Source organism: Amphiura filiformis, chromosome 2, assembly GCF_039555335.1.
Source record: "Amphiura filiformis chromosome 2, Afil_fr2py, whole genome shotgun sequence".
NCBI lineage: Eukaryota > Metazoa > Echinodermata > Ophiuroidea > Amphilepidida > Amphiuridae > Amphiura > Amphiura filiformis.
Genome location: NC_092629.1, coordinates 54,131,169 through 54,149,049, shown reverse-complemented (window position 1 = coordinate 54,149,049; position 17,881 = coordinate 54,131,169). Strand labels below are relative to the sequence as shown.

Below are 17,881 nucleotides of genomic sequence, written 5' to 3'. Positions count from 1 at the left end.
ATTGAGTGTGGGATTTATAAAAAGCTTGGTTCTTAAATAAACATCCTTTTAACCATTATGCATCATGAGGCTAATTCGTTATAATGGTGGATACAAATATATATAATATATTGCATTTGTTGGCATGTACATATCATATTTTGCTTTCAATTAAAGACTTAGATATTGTTTACTTAATCAAACAGTGTATTGTTGTTGTGCATTGGAGTGGATTTGGTTAAATGATGACTTTGGCCTTGAGTCATTGCGGCTCGTAACACTTTGATCTGGACTTCACATAATTATGTACGCTGATTCGGGGTCGGTGCTTGCCCATGGAAACAGGTACAAATGTTGGCCCTGCTGACGTTACCAAGAGGGGCCGCTCTTGTAGGATATTGACCGACGTAATATTTTGCAATTTAAAAGGCCTGCTTTGATTCCCTTCTCGCCCCCCCCCCCCCCTACTTCTCTGAAAATACACTGATTATGTCACTGATGCCCGGGTATGGGGTAAAAAAAAGACAATCACACGCAATAAGTAGGCTTGCACTACTTGCTCATTGATGTTTTTATATTAGTTATATTTTATTTTCAATATATTGGAACTTATCATACCAATCATTAATATTATATTTGTCGATGTGTCGTTTTTTCGACAAAGTAATATTACACGAATCATATTTTCATTAGTATAAGCGCAATACATATACTATAGCAAATTAAAGCCATCTATGAACGTTTTTCAAACAAATCCAGTCTACCTGGCGATCATGCATATGCATTAGACTGCTGCCCTCATTCGTCAACTGAGACTGCGCAGTTGTGTCCAAGACCGAGTTTGTTGGGAAAACGTCCCACGATGGATTAAATGTGCTATAGTAATCTTATCGGGTGCAGTTTTATAGAAACCTGATACCATCCGCAACTTGTGTCAAGGACCACAATGCTATTTATTGACCTGCGGGGCTCTTCTATAATTAGAACTCTATTAGTTGCAAGTCTTTATTATGGAAGTCAGCGGCCTCAGCATTGCCGGGCTTGCGTCATTCATGTTTTTTATCATTGTGCTCCTGGACAACAAACTGCGGACTAAATTACATATTTAGTTTTAGCTATGGCTTAGAAGTAAAATAATAATGAGTTAACAACAGCACCATATTTTATAAACTGTCGTTATTAGAGAACCCAACCCAAGTCGTCGTGTATTACGGTGTTGCTCAAAAAAGTGCTGGTCGACCTGGACAGCAACGAGTCTTGTAGCTGTAATGCTGAAAATAAAAAAATTGTTTTTGAATAAAAATCTATGTTGTAATATTTTTAACTGGACTATGTGTATGTTTGTACTCCGGTATTCCGGCCAAGGGGTTAAAAGAACCATATGGGTAGGCCTTACACAATTAGCCGCTAGAGACAGGAAATCAAGAACATTTGAAATTGCGTGAATGACCTCTGACACCGGCCAAATTTGTGCGTGTGTGTTTTTTTTTGTTTTTGTTTTTTTTTGTTTTTACAGGTAGGAACGCTATTTGATCAAAATTCTAAATTCTAAATTCACCATAAGGCACCAGAACCAAATTTGTTCGAACTTTGGATCGACCGTCGATGCTGCTTCGATGCTTGTTTTAAATGAACTAGCAACTAATTAATGAGAATTAATGCTAAATCTATATTGGTCAATATCAAAACATACTAAGATTCATCTGTTATCATAATTAACAATAGTTAATTAATTGATTTCATAAATAATAAGGATCGACTAAACATCGATGGTCGATAGAAAGATCGAACAAATTTGTTTCTATTGCCTAAGTAACATGGGTGCAGCCATTAATTAGGAAATGGCGTGTATCAATATGTTTTGGAGCTCTTCAAATCTACCAACATACAGGTTTCAATTCTTTCTAAGTAATGCGATATAAAACGTTGCATTTTGGTATTATTTGCTGTGTCTTTTTAATTTTGTGTTACACATATAGCGCTATTCAACAATGTAAGCTACTTTTATCCATCCGTTAGTATGTCTATCACATACAGACCTGTACGATGTACGACGCATCGCATAAAGATCTATTCAGAGTTTATTTATACATAAAGAAAAACATAGAGCGTGTTTATAGTGAATATACCGCATTTTGAGTATACCGTATACGATAATCCTTGTATATATACCGATACTCTTGCTGTTTATAGTGAGACACAGTTACCGCACAAATTATATACCAATTAACATTATCGTACATTTTCAATGACCCCGAGGTCACACGGGGAATGTGTAAATATGGTGGCGCGAGCTATAAACAGCCCATTCAACAATATGATCATGGCGGTGAACATGTAGCTTCTGTTTTGATAACTGAATACATGAATCCAAAACCCACCCAAGTCCATGGGAAGTGATTTTGAGAAAAAAACCAGTGTATCATTTTAATTCCTTCAGTTAGATTTACTTGGTCAATATGGTAAGTTGTACATGCAAATGGGTGGGTTAAACTGTATTAGGTATGACGATTAGCATTTCAGGGACTTCGCGGGGTTCATTTTAAATTCTGGACTTGGGTGGTTTTTTGAATCATATATAAAGACAATAATGTTGGAATGAGATTACCACTAGTAAGATAATACAAAATAAAGCACACAGTTATGTATAATGTTGATAAGCATTCTGCCATGTAATATAAACCACACACTTTCCTTGATTAAACCCATTATTTTTTCAAAAGTCACACCCCAGCAATGAATGTGTTACAAGTGGACTTTTATACATACTGGATTTCAATCAATGTGTTACAAGACTCAAATCATGGACTTGGGTTGATTCTTTCATACATGCTATTTTTCACATGCTCAATAGATACAGAGGATGAATTTGAGTTGTTCTTTCATACATATGACAGGCCTATGTATAGCAACACTTTCCCATGCTTAACTCAATTTGGCCAAAGTATGGACTTGGGTGGCTTTTGTATTCATATATTCAACTGTTGGGGTGAGAATCGTTCTGAATGTCCTGCGCGCATCCTACGCATCATGAAGAAGCTCCTACTTCCGGTAATACCGCACAGAATTTATACTGGTGTGTTTATAGTGCAAATATCTCGCTACAATATCCTTCGGTTGAGAAGGATATCGATGTACCGTACATACATTATACTGCTAGTGTTTATAGTGGGAGAATTTCTGACCGGATAGAAATTATACCGCAATGTACCGCACATCTGCTCCCACTATAAACACGCTCATAGTGATACGGCAGCATAATAAACTCACTCGCTCACTCCCTCACTCATCATTGTCTGCTAAAAGGACTCCGAGAGTTATTAAATTACAAACATAACGATTTTTAATAATTCGCCGACAAAATTAGAGGTTAATGACTGCGGGTCAGTTGTTTTGAGGGTATTGTGAATCTAAAAATTGTGCTTTGGAACCGAGGAAATGAAGGAAATACCGCTAACGACCAATCACACTAGTGGGCAATCATGCGATGTCCAAATACGGAGGACAGTGGGCGCGTAAATTGTTCGAATGCATAACACGTCACGCGGCGCGGTCATTGTTAACCGTATTTTTAGCCACGTCACGAGACGTGGTCATTACACTTATTTTACGACCTGCATTTGAGTCCGCGTATTTAAAAGTTATTATCTGTGATTGGATTAAACACATCGCGTATAATATTAATGAGGTTATGAATTAGAGGCCAATAACTGCGCATCGGTTATTTGGAGGGCATTGTGAAAAATCTAAACAATTTGCCTTTGTAACCGAGGAATATCCCGAGGAGCGTAGCCACGAGAGATATTCCGAGGTCCAAAGTAAAATGTTTAGATATTTCACAATGCCCGACATATTACCTCATTCATAACCGTCACTTTGATCTCTTCACTTTACAAAATAACACAAGATTTTGCTCAATAGATTATTTTTACATCTAAAACAGGCTAAAATAGGACGACCAATAATAGAAGTGCGTATCACAATCTGTGCAGAAATGGTAGCGGGCAATTCAAATACGGCAAACAGCGCGCGAGCATAATACGGCGCTCGCGGAGGTTACTAATATTTAATTTTAAACAATTACGCATTTTGCGGTCAATTTGGAGATATTAATGACCTCGATTTTCGTTCGCGTTTTTACAAATAACAAAACGTGGTATTGGATCGCACTCATCGCGATTAATAATGAAGTTATGAATTTGTTTATATCGCGAACTTTAAATTATGTGATATCAAAAGGATATTCCTCGTATTTTGAATGCAATTTGACGAGGCCGATGTGCTGTTACCCACCGCCCCCCCCCCCACCATCACCACCCACTTCACCCAAAAAAGCTATTTTTGACCGAAATTGTTCATGATTTTTTTTACTGCATGAGGGACCACGTGGTATTGGATCGCACTCATCGCGATTAATAATGAAGTTATGAATTTGTTTATATCGCGAACTTTAAATTATGTGATATCAAAAGGATATTCCTCGTATTTTGAATGCAATTTGACGAGGCCGATGTGCTGTTACCCCCTCCCCCCCCCCCCACCATCACCACCCACTTCACCCAAAAAAGCTGTTTTTGACCGAAATTTTTCATGATTTTTGTTTACTGCATGAGGGACCACGGTGGTGCATGGTGATGCGGACGATTTCTTAATTTCTCTATCTTTTCTTTTAATTATATTACCTTTTAGCATGCTCCACATGATTTTTGACACTGTGCTCTAAACCCGTTATCAGCGCACAGCTGAGGACCTGCACTCATACTACAGTTTGGATTGTCATCGACACAAGCTGAGAAAATAATAACAATAAAAAGATGATACTACGTGGGAATAGTCATAAAAATATTATTAAGGCCACTCTGCCTCATACCCCTGTAAGATGATAATGATATTACTAATAACTGTATTTTTGTACATGCAAAAACAATATGAGTTTGTTTCTAAGTCCTTTGTTGATTAAACTAATTGACACCTCTTAGGGCCCCAATATTTGTCAAATGTAGCAGACCCGTAACCAGGATTTTCTTTTTGGGGGGGGGGCTGATTTTGAAAAAGTCGACCTTTTTTTCCAAAATTTGGACCTTTTTTGACCAAAAAGGCATTAAAAAAATCCCATTTTTTTTTCTCTTCCCTAAAATGAGGAAGTTTAGGGTGCAAAATATTAACACATATGTAAATACGATACAAAGGGCTGAACAAAATCCGATTGTTTAATGCATTTATAATACATCATATCATTATCGTTATCTTTATAAAGTTTTAAAAACTTCTATTTGCTTGACAGGGCGTAATATATCGCAATCTTTTAAATTCTACTTACTCTGTCTTTGCTGATACTCCTGCTTGAGTTCTTTGAGTGAGATAAAAAAGAAAAACACACAGTTAGGTTGGTCAGGCCTTTTATAAATAACCACCTACCCCACCCCACCCCCCATCTTCATTCGTACAGGATAACCCCACCACCATTTTTAAAAAAATATTTCGTTAATTTTGTATATGGAGTGACCCAATATTGTATCAATTGCCTGAAGGGTACGTCATTAAAATCGTCATTAGCTTTTTTATGAAATGATAGTGAAACATTTGGAAAAAAGGAAAGAAAACAGCATTATTGATTAAGTTTTAACATCCATTCAAATACATGTATCTAACTTCAGTTCTGTACCTAAGTAGAGAAACAACAAATTAATGTAAATTGTCTTAATTTGTCTTTTATACACGGCTTTCGTGTGCTAGCACATCTATAACACTAACAAAGGTGCCAAGGTCTGATTTCTGATAATAGAGAGATTTCGATTTCCAAACGTAGCATCGAACGTACGTGGAATCTATTCAAAATCCCGTCACAGGGGAGTGGTTTTGAATATATTCCACGTACGTTCGATGCTACGTTTGGAAATCGCAATCTCTCTAAAGTTTACGATCCTTCAGATGAATAGGTTTTTGAAAATATTTTGTCTACTACATCACGGCGGCTGCGCCTACTCGATACTCACCTGTGTCTCGCAGTCTCGTGGCTTGAACGTGACAAACTACCGCCACTATCAACAGAGCGATACACAAAGCAGTTTTCATCTTGAACCTGGCAATGGTATAAAAAATTTGCATTTTACGCCGGGAATGTTTTCGTTTGTTTTTCTGTTTTAGATACACAAAGGGGATGATATTTACGATATTTAACATTGTATATGAGGGTTTAACATTGTACAGGTGGGGAGGGAAGGTGGGGGCTGAGAGCACATCAAGCATATCGAGTTGCATTTTGAATACGAGGAATGTACTTAATTCTGACATCAAACAATTGACCTTTCATATTTGAAGATACACATTTTTTTTTATATTGGAAATGATTAAAAATTGATATTTTTTTTAATGTAACAGTCAGCGAAGTAAATTGTATAAATCTAATGATATATAAGTATTATGCAGCGGCCAGGAAAAGCCGTCCATCATATGAAAATTCTGGCCATTCGTATTGAAGATATGGATTTTCCCCAAAAATAAATGGGAATAAATGTATATCTTCAATATGAAAGGTCAAAATGTTGCAATTGATCGTCGGCTTTCGTCTCAGCTACATGCACGTTAAGTACATATCATTAGATTTATGAAGTTTACTTCGAGGACTGTTAAATATCAAAAATTTAAAAAATGTCAAATTTTAATAATTTAAATAATTAATCAAATTTGTCAAAATTATTGGATATCAGAAGGACATTCATCGTATTCAGAATGCAATTCGATATGTCTAATCAGCTCTCACAGAATAATATTGTAAAACGTTAATATCCGATTTTTTAAGTGTTTAAGTATTTATTTAACCCGACATTAAATATTTAGACCAAAACCAAAACAAGTAATTTCGACACATTTTAGATCGTATTGTTTGTTGTCAAAAATTATGAAATGTCACAGCCTGTCAGAAAGGATTTCGTCATACTTTTTATAGTCCTGTGTGCGGTTCAAGCAAAAAGGAGTCATTCAGCATTGCTTTTATTCGTGGATATATAACCCGGTGATATTAAATAATAAATATTAAATTTCGTGAGAACAGTGTATTTATGTCAATATTATAATTATGTTTAAGAAAACGTGCATTTACGGGTAGTCGATTTTCATTATCTAGATCAATATATTATTGAAAAAGAACATTTTGATGTTTAGTAGAAGAAGAGACATAACGTCCGGTGACCAAATCTTTGTAACAAACGGTTGAAAGTGTTTTGACATGCCTGAAGTGTACTAAACACATTTGGCTTGAGCTGTCCGCTTCAAATTGTCAGGCCTTTCAATACAAATGCTGCAACATGTATTTCCATAAAAACTGCTTGTTATCTAACGCAATTGCATAATTCTTTAGCTTTACGGTAAAGTAATAATAGTAATAGTAGTAATAATAATAATAATAACAATAATAATAATAATAATAATAATAATAATAATAATAATAATAATAATAATAATAATAATAATAATAATAATAATAATAATAACACTGATACTACTACTACTACTACTACTACTACTACTACTACTACTACTACTACTACTACTACTACTACTACTACTACTACTACTACTACTAAAACACCCATACACCACCACACTCACCATACACGCACAAACAGAAAAGATAGTATTATTTAAAAATATACGTATAGCCCTATTCTATTCACAGATTATCCATTGTATTTCTTTTGTTTATGGTTCGCTGCCCCAACCATTACCTAGAGTAATGGAGGTGGCTAGCTGCCCATAGACCATTATCAACACAATAGGTCAAGATAACGGTCTCGGGTTGCGAGCTAAACAAAAGGAATACCATGGACATTCTAGAAAAAATATGGAAAGGATCACAACATACATGTAGAATCTGAGTTGGTTACTAGTCTCAGGTAGACTTACAAAACAAATGCATTTACAGCTCGATTTATATGCAAATGTAACATGGCAATAGAAAAATTATAGAGGGCTACTGTAGTCCGTATAACATTAACAGTAATATTTTATATAACACCACTGGTGCTCAATTAATAAACATAGTTAAATTTATGCAAATTAAAATTTAATTAGCATAACGAGGTAATACTCATAAATGAAAAGTAACCGTTTCGTTGAATGTATACTCAGTACATGTATATAAACTTGCCATTAGTTTCTAGAAGGGAATCTGTCTTTATCCTTGCCCAACCCAAAAACGCTCAACGGTCCATGCTAATTAGCTACTAGGCAAGAACCCCCGGGATACTACCCGACCAGGGGAGCTTCGCAACTAACCTGCGGTACTCATTACAAGTCAAGAGGCTGGGGTGCAAAGCCTTACTGTGACCTACCCATAATGGGGAGCACCATTGGACACTACGTTACTAGGTGTTTCAGATATTTGGTTACTCACATTTTTCTAAGATATAAATTTCATGGTGTTGAAACCGTAGAACAAACGTTGACAACTCTTTGCATTATTCATTAATCATTTGAATAACAATGGTCACGGGGTGAATACACTCCAGCGGAATAATAACCTACCAAACCACTTCAAATACAGATTTAAATTGAGATCAATAACTATTATTGATTTGATAATGCTGGTGTCTGAGGTGTTAGTGTTTTTAATTTAAGAAAGTAAAGTTTGGCATTAAACTTATTTTTAAACAATTATATATACATATTTTGTTGCAAACAATTTAATTTTGCTCACCGTATATGTAAGATAAACGGTTCAGTCAGCTACCTGCACAACCGATTCTTTTGTTCTGCAAGGCTCACTCAGTCATTTAATGAGGCAATACAAACGATCGAAATTGGTATTGAAATGAGAAAAATTTTGAGTTACACCTTTTCAGTGTAAAAATTGTTTTCTCAGCCAAATGAAAAGCAATAATTTTCATTTTTTCAGTAAATGGCTGGAAAAACTATAATGCTTGATACTGATTTTTTTTTAAAATCCTGGTGTTAAACTTAGGCCTGAAATTCAGTCATTTAGTGTAAGATATTCGATTTTTTAGGCTTCAGCTCGGCCCGCGAGCTTTTTCTTGGATCAACCTTTTAGCTTTTCAAAGTAATATAGTTCGCTAATGAAGGATTTTCCCCAACTTTCTAAAGCACATCACCGTGAGCTATATATCATAGTTTTGTCAGAATTTCCGTTTTGATTTCACCATCTTTCACTGTCGGCTGAAAAAATGTCTAAATCAACACGTGAAATCTAAAGGCTAGTACTAGCATTGTGGATCGATATCCCTGGGTTTAATATGAATACCGGCATGGCTATAGTGTTGCCAGAACTTCAATATAGCAAAGAAATTCCCAGACCTATAGCGCTCCTACTGATCATGTTTAACCAGAACACCCAATTGGGGATTTAATCGCTGGTCGGGCAATTTGCTTTCAATGAAAAATTGACCTGGATAACAACAAAGGAAATATCGACTATTTCTGATGGTTGCTCTCGAGATAAAAGTACTCACCATTGCCTACTTTTACTTAGTTTGACATTTTCGGAGACTGAATGGAAAAAGGGTAAAACAAAAACGGAAATTCTGACAAAACTATAACATATAGACCCACACGATGTGCTTTACAGAGGTGGGAAATATCTTTCTTTAGCAAACTATGTTAGTTTGAGACGCTAAAACATGAATTCCGTAAAAAGCTCGCAGGCGAATTCAAGGCCTATAAAAATCAAAAATATCACACTAAAAGACACAATTTGATGCTTAATTTTAACACCAGGATTTTTAAAAAAATGTATATCCAAGCACCAAGTTTTTAACTGACATTACTGAAGAAAAAAAAAATATTGCTTTATATTTGACCGAGAAAATTAATTTCATAGCAAAAAGGTGTATCTCTGAACTGTGCTGATTTTTACATGTATCGATCGACTTTTAGCGCGACTAAGCATTTCTAAAGAATTGGTTGTCCAGGCGGCAGACTGGGTTCAAAACAGACCATTACCAGAAATAACGGGCGTGTTGTTCATGACTGGCTCAATGTTAGTTGGTTTGAGGTTTCGACCCCTATCGGGGTCTCAACCTCAAACCAACTAACATCTCACCAGTCATGAACAACACGCCCATTATTTCTGATAATGGTCTGCTTCTCACCCTTTATCTACTACATAATGAAAAGACTTAACAAAATGAAACTAACCTGGTTTAATTGGATCTACAATTGGTCCTGGTATCCTGGGTAGTGCTGTGCTGATTAAGCTTTCTTGATTTGGAAGTAGAATTATTATTGTGGTATTTACTTGCTCGGGTAGCTGTTCATATACTTATCGGGTTCCATCTGCCTGCGCTAAGCCAATCCCCTTTTCTAGTTCTATGAGCATGTCAACAATGTTGCAAACCAACCAATAAAAAGGCTTATACGACTCGTTTTGATGGTGCGTGACTGACACAGATCGACATTAACATGATTCTGTAATTTAGATACTGACAGTATTATAAATTAGCTAGGTGTATTTTAATGGTGTTTCAACTTCGTCAATACTGCTGTGTTCTTGGTTTATTGCTAGCTTTTTTCATTTCAAAAATACCAAATGACAACTTGAATGACTTATCACTTCACTTAAATATCAAAAATATCAGGTTATAAGCCAGATTAGACCTACACACTTAAAAAATAGGTAGTCAAAATGTTTACTAATTTAGGGGGTCAATTTGAAATAACCCTGATGAGATGAAGTCATATTAAATTGACCCCTAAAAGGGTCATATTTAAATGACCCCAAATATAGTCATTTTTTGACCCACGTTCCGGGGTCATTTTTAAACCGGGACCCCTGAATGTAGTCATTTCAACTACGGTAGGGGTAATTTTCTAATCATGACCCCCGGATATAATCATTTTTTGACACTAATATGGTTATTTTTCAACTGACTCTGTTAGGGTAAAATCATTTTTTGACCCTAAATGTAGTCATTTTTAACTACAATTGGGTCAAATCATTTAACTTCATGTACCGGGTCAAAAATGACTTCAATGGGTTTGGTGCATAGTTGACCCTGCATATGGGGTCAAAAATGACTACTTAAGGGTCATTTTTGACTACCTATTTTTAAGTGTGTACCAATTGCATTATGTACCCACCACTGATGATATTTTAATTGGTTCTTAATTAAGTTCTTAGTTAACTACTTAACTAGCACTTAATTTCTTAACGAGGCCCTTATATTGGTCTGTAATGCGTAACAACCGAGCTCACGTAGCCTCACTTATTTTCAATTCTCTAAAAGAATTAGAAGATAATTCCTAACAAATAGGATATCACAGAAAAGCTAAGACTCTAAGCAATGTCCCTCAGGCAAATATTAAGTTGTGTAAGGATCTGTTTTATTTAGTAATGTTATGTAATGGTTTGCTAAGAAAGTGAATGGAATTTTGTTAAACTCATCCATGGATGTGAAAAGTGTAAACAATTTGGCCAAAACCATATCGTATATGAAATGACTAAATGATATAATTCAAATTAAACATCTTTAGGATCATAAAAAATGCACCAGGGGTTCAGAGGAGATGATTTCCATGATCAGTTCACTACTCAAGATTGATTTCAATATAGGATTACTTGATTACAGGCTAAGTTTCTGCTTAAACTACCCCTGTATTGTATCAGTATTGTTGTTCTTAAAACATTTATGCCAAGTGGGATCTTTGTACTAAAATATGCAGTGTTCACGCCCGTAACAAATCTACTAGTGGGATATGTGTATGCCTATGACATGTACCAGATTGTAAAACATATGTGATGCGATCAAGCAAAATCAGTCGGAACTCGGCAATAATAAATTTTCAGTTTCCTATAGGATTGTAAAAAGTATTTATAAAGCTGGATTTTGCAGAAAATCCCATTGAAATTGAACAACCAGTTCCAAAGATATGAGCAATTAAAGAGTTTCCAAAACAATAGGAAACGAAAGGGAAAATTTCCTTTGTTTGGCTATATCTCAAAATCAATATTTCCGAGTTCCGACTGATTTGGCTTGATCGCATCACATATTGAAACTACGGAGCTGAAAATTGGTATTCGTGTTCTATTTTAGTTTTATCTATCCAGAAAACTGCATCAAGCTTTTTTCCACTACCTTTTCACTTTTCAGTTTTACATAATATTCAAAACAACAGATGTTGGAGTCACGGTTGGAGTGGAAAATGTTCCAAAATACTGCCTTGTGTTTTGTTGCCGCTCAACTGGTTATATACCACAAATAGGCCTGGGCGATGCTTGAAAATAAAAGGAGAAACGCTTTCTTTGTAGGAGGCTTGATGTGGCAGAAGATCTGAAAATGCTGCTTTAAAACCATTGACATTTACTGAGTTTATAGCGAAGAAAGTTTTTTTTTTCTCTTTTTCTTTTTGTCTTCCTCGTCCTCTCCCTCCCCTTCCCCCTCGATCGCCCATCAGCTTCTCTTCTATTCAACCCTCCCTCCTTCATTCCCTCACTTTCCCCTGGCTTTTAATTTAAAATTGATATTTGTGATATTGAAAAACTGACTTTAAGTCTAAACCATGATAACAAAAATACCGTCTGCGAAAAATATAGTTAATTTATAGAAAGTGATAGTATACGTGGACCTATAATACCATGTATACCTGGCAGCCAAGCCACTTTGTTACGGATAATCGATCAGCAACTATATTCAATTCATTTAAAAAGGGCATTTCGTGATCCACAGCCTCATCCCCACACTTTTCTCAAAAAAGGTTGAGATTTTTATACCACGGGAATCCTCTGGCTACATAATGCTTATGTACCAAATATTTCTTCCAGATTAATTGCAGATTAATTCGTTAATATCGTAAAATTTGAATTTCGATCTGGTATACCAGAACGAAATTACGACAGTGGCCTATGGAGCAGTGTAATACACATATGCATAACTCACAAACGCAAAATCGGAATCAACTGACATTTTGGGAATAAGCTTTTTTTTCGTGGATATCTACTGAAAAATGTTGTAAAAAGAGGATGCTAGGATCATGAAATCCTCCTTTACTATTTGCTCATACGTACGATCGTAAAAATTATCAAAATTCAGATTTTGGTACCTTTGTCATTGTTATAAAAGTGTTAACATATCCTGCCAGTGGTTTAACCGAAATTTACATGAATCTGTAATTTATATTGACAGTATATAGATTAGCTACATGTATTTTAATGGGCTTCAACTTCGTAAATACTACTGTGTGTCTTCTTTGTTTTTGCCACATGTTTCTTTCCTTCACGTTAAGCAATTATAAACAATTTTAACTAATGGGGATCACTGAATGGGACTTTAAACGAGGCGCCTCCAATAGGGTGGGCACTTAATAACTGTACATCAACGGCTAAAGTTTGCCTTTTTGTATTTGCGGCTACTCAATCACACCCGTAAATTGTATATAATAATACGGCGTTTTTTCAATCACAATTATAACCCATTGCGAACGGATTGTGAACCAAACGAAATCCGGAGCTGCATGCAGGACATGCATATCTGTAGCCTGTAGGGATATCGTAGAGTGTGTGAGAGTGAGTGATTGTGAATTAAATATCAAACTTTTACCAACGACGTTACCTGTTCCGCTCTACAGGGTGTAACAATAAAATTTGTACAATTGCATTTTGTCCTCTCAGGAAAAAACTAAAAGAGTTACGGCACAAATGTTATATGCAATAGAATCAGTAATATCTTGGCTAAAAGAAGACGTTTAGTTGGTTTCTTTACTAGCTTGGGTTCAAAAGTTACATCCGATTAATTAAATCGTCCAGAAAACGTGTTGGGCCACTTTTGCCATGTTAGCGTATACGAAGTTTGAACCGCGTTGATTGTGCTTTTATCGTGCATTGAACATCACAGAACAGACACAAAAGAATTATAAGTGGTGTTTCTCCATATAATTAACATGAACTTAATAATAATATGATATTTCTTTGAAATCTATAAATGAAGTCATGAAATTTCTTTCAAATTATCTTATAAATAAAGTGATTTCTCATATCCCTGAGATATCATTGGTAAAACTGAGAACAGTTTTTGCACCCATAAGTACAAAACAATAAAAATTTGAAATTAAGTACAGCTGGGCTTCTAGCTGTTCTGGGGCGACCACTATAATTGCCAGCATTTTTGTCAACAAATTTTACAAACTTCTCATAGCTATATGTAATTGTATGCCTTGATGGAAGACGTGAGTTTGGAAAATGAGCTATAAGCAATCTTATAGTTTCTGCTTGACTCCATGTGCTACCGAATGTCACAACCATAAAAATACGCTCTTCCAACGTGAATTGGGGTTGAAGGTGTTGAGCTGCAGCCACGATTTCTAGTAAATGAGGTTGTTATGTCAGTGCTTAGTTAAGTGACTTTCAAAAACTCAAGGAGATATTCTGATATGTAATCATTTCTACCACTTCGAATACCCCATTGTTTAAATCGACCTATCATAAGACCACCGTCCAACTGGTCCATGGTTCAGTATATTCACTCTATTCAGTTTGACAAAAGTGACCCAAGCGGTTTTAAGACTAGGTTACATAATTGGCTATATCTTCACTTGTATACCTACGGCATACTTGTGTCATTCTATTTTCAAAATTGTACAAATTTTATTGTTACACCCTGTATGTGTGTATTTGGGGCGTGAGTTTCTAGCAAAGATTCTATTTCTACGATCTCCATCAAATTTGGTTATTTTTTACTCAAAAGAAAAGGTCCCTGTGCAATTTAAGCCGAAATATCAATGTAAATTAAAAATAAATCAACTGGCTAGTTTGGACGTTTAACCTGAATTTCTATGGGGAACTTAATGTTTGAAATACGATACACAGCGTCATCATCCCTATATCTTCGTGTCAAAATTGCCATGATAGTACGGCGAATCTTCTCGTTTTTCAATAGCTATGCATGGCGATTTTGTTCGAGATAGGCCGAGCGACTCAGGATAAGCATACCATTTACACCATACGACTATCATATTTTCTATTCTACACATTATTACGATTTGTGCATGCTCTAGTACCCCATATGATGTTGCTATTACAAGAAAATTCGATTTGTGTTCAGGTAAAACCCAGATTTTGCTTTTAATACACTACCTTGAAATTAAATACACTAATTAGCGGTCATTGCTGTGTGATGTGGATATATCACTAGAGGAAGTTTTGGATGAGAAAATGGACATTTTGATGAGAAACGGCCAAAATGATGAGAATTTAATTTTCTCATTCTTTTGGATGAGAAAATAATAATGTTTATTTTGAGCGGTGATTAGCAATTCTCACCAGTTTTAATAAGACAATAATGATTGACACACACACCAGGAAGTTTCTCATCCAAAAGAATGAGACAATTTAAAGTCTCACCATTTTTGCCGTTTCTCATCAAAATGTCCGTTTTCTCATCCAAAACTTCTTCTAGTGTATTTTATTGCATTTTATAAGTAACGATTTTTAAATCGTAAATAAAAATTGTGATATATTTAATTTTGAGAATTTACAATTATATAAAGGAACACTTTTTAACCCATTCACCTAAGATCCAGGTGCTTGTATAGAATATTCAATCACCGTGTCTATAACACAATGCATATGTAAACTTTCTTTATCTGTGTCAATAATAGAGTATTGATTTCAATAGAATTGAATACATTTTGAGTTTGTACTTTACCAGTGAGCGATCTAGCTATCGATTTCTAGCCAATCAGATAGGACTCCTTTTCTTGCGTTTGGTGAAATTCCAATCGCCCGTCGCTCACCAACGGAGTATGGAGCTGTATGGAAAAATATTTATAATATAGGGTGTTGACACTGTGCGATATTATGTCAATATTGCTCCGTGGACCTGACAAACACAACGAATGTTGATGTAGGTGTAAATTTGGACATCAGGTTTGAAAACATTTTGACAATTCATCTTTTTGACCTTTTCACCTCTGTGTGTGTGTGGGGTGGTGTGGGGTGGGTGATACGCAGTTTACACAGTTTATAAAAACTATGCATATCAACAGGAGTTGTATGGAGTGGAAAATATGAATTTTATATGATGATAGTTATGCATTCTGGGGATTTGGAGATATATCAATTTAAGACTAAAATGTTAGTCAGTAAGTAAGTAAATAAGTAAGTTAGATAGACCAATATCGGCTGATAGCATTTCATGGTTCAGCAAAAATATTCAAAACAACAGGTGTTGTATGGAGTTGAAATTATTCGCATTCTATTTTTGTTTATATCTATTCCAAAATACGGCATCAGGCTTTTACCAACAGCGTTACCTTTTCACCTCTCAGTCTCCCCATGTGTGCGTGTATTCGACACGCTGAATACCATTTCATTTAAAATAGAGTCAGCTTTAATTTCTACTAAGCTTCATATTTCAAATATTGCACATTATGTTTATGGGGCCAAAAGATGGCGTGATCCTACACTATGAATTTTTTACACTGAAAATCACACTGATATCTGAAATGAACACTGAAAATTTAACACAATGAACAGCACCACTGAAAATAACACTGAAATAGTTCTTTTGTTATTCTGTATGCAAATAACCATTATCCAACCACACTGAAAAATGGACTGAAACTCCTCTGAAAATTATTGGCCAGTCATTAATCCCACTGAAATGGATTTAATCCCACTGAAATGGATTTAATCCCACTGAAATGATCTGGCATTTTCTGGAAATTAGTGCCCTGTATCATTGCTCATTATAGCAGACAATAGCCACTTGATATACCACTAAAAAATACACTGAAATACCACTGAAAACAATTTCAGTCTAACAATTTCTTTTGTTTTGATGATTTTCAGTGTTACTCTGTCATTTTCAGTGTGATTTTCAGTGTAAAAATTTCATAGTGCTAACACGTCTGGTTATCAAATTATTCAGTGAAAAGGTTATATCTGAATTTTGCAGTTGCTAATTGATACAATAACATTAAAACATCAATTGGCACCTGTCAATTTCATAAATGACCTATTCACTGATTAATCGGATTACCAGGCAGAATCTTCAATGCATTGTTCAATTGTCCTTTACCAGTAGACTTCGGTTGTATATAAACTGCTCAAATAAAGAAAGTCCGCAGTCATGTAACCCGTTCTACATCAAAACCTGATCTTGTTATGACAATTTGATTGATAAAGGCGTGTGCAGAATTTTGTTAGCTCAATTTGATACCAAATTTGCTACCCAAAACTCTAAATTCACAGAGATTGATACCTGTATATGAAATTTGGTGCATTTTCAAAAGTTGCAAATTAAAAACGGAGCACGCGGATCTGTAGGTGAATAGCAGAGTACGACCATTAACATAGCCCGAAACAACCGCTAGGTCATATCGATCGCATCGTGCCCTTGTATTCATCAGTAAAGCACTGTAACAATCCATGCGTTTTAAATTAACAATTGAATAAAGCGCGCACTTCGGATAGTCGACATGGGTTCATCGTGGGCAAACAAGCTTGACCACATTGCCACGCTAAGCAATTTCGACCGCGTGTATCGTTTTGATTTGCAACTTTTGAAAATGCACCAAATGCCATAAACTGGTATCACTCCTTGTTACTGTTGAGTGTTTGGTAGTAAATTTGGTATCAAATTAGAGCTAACAAGATCCCGCACACGACCGTATCAATCAAATTGCCATAACAAGATCAGGTTTTGAAGTAGGACGAGTTACATGACTGCGGACTTTCTTTATTTGAGCAGTTTATAAATGCGCTTTTATAAATGCGCACGTGACCAGATGGCCAGCGCCATATTTGCATTACATCACTGTCAATCACTGAAATGGCGACCACTGAAGGAGTGGCTACAGTTGTGACCTTGTTTCGTGGCTAGCACTGGCAAGGAACATTGGCTGGAGGTTCGATGCTATAAATTTGCAAGGATAAATCATGGATATCAAAGGA

General features: G+C 35.6%; 1 long non-coding RNA gene across 1 annotated transcript; it reads right to left on the bottom strand.

Annotated features, from left to right (window-relative positions):
* Window positions 1-676: 676 nt before the first annotated feature.
* LOC140146394 (uncharacterized) lies at window positions 677-10,232 on the bottom strand. Its single transcript, XR_011858233.1, has 5 exons — window positions 10,132-10,232; window positions 5,976-6,061; window positions 5,300-5,329; window positions 4,662-4,768; window positions 677-1,250 (listed from the first exon to the last, which is right to left on the bottom strand). It is a non-coding gene; the product is annotated as an uncharacterized lncRNA (long non-coding RNA).
* Window positions 10,233-17,881: the final 7,649 nt, after the last annotated feature.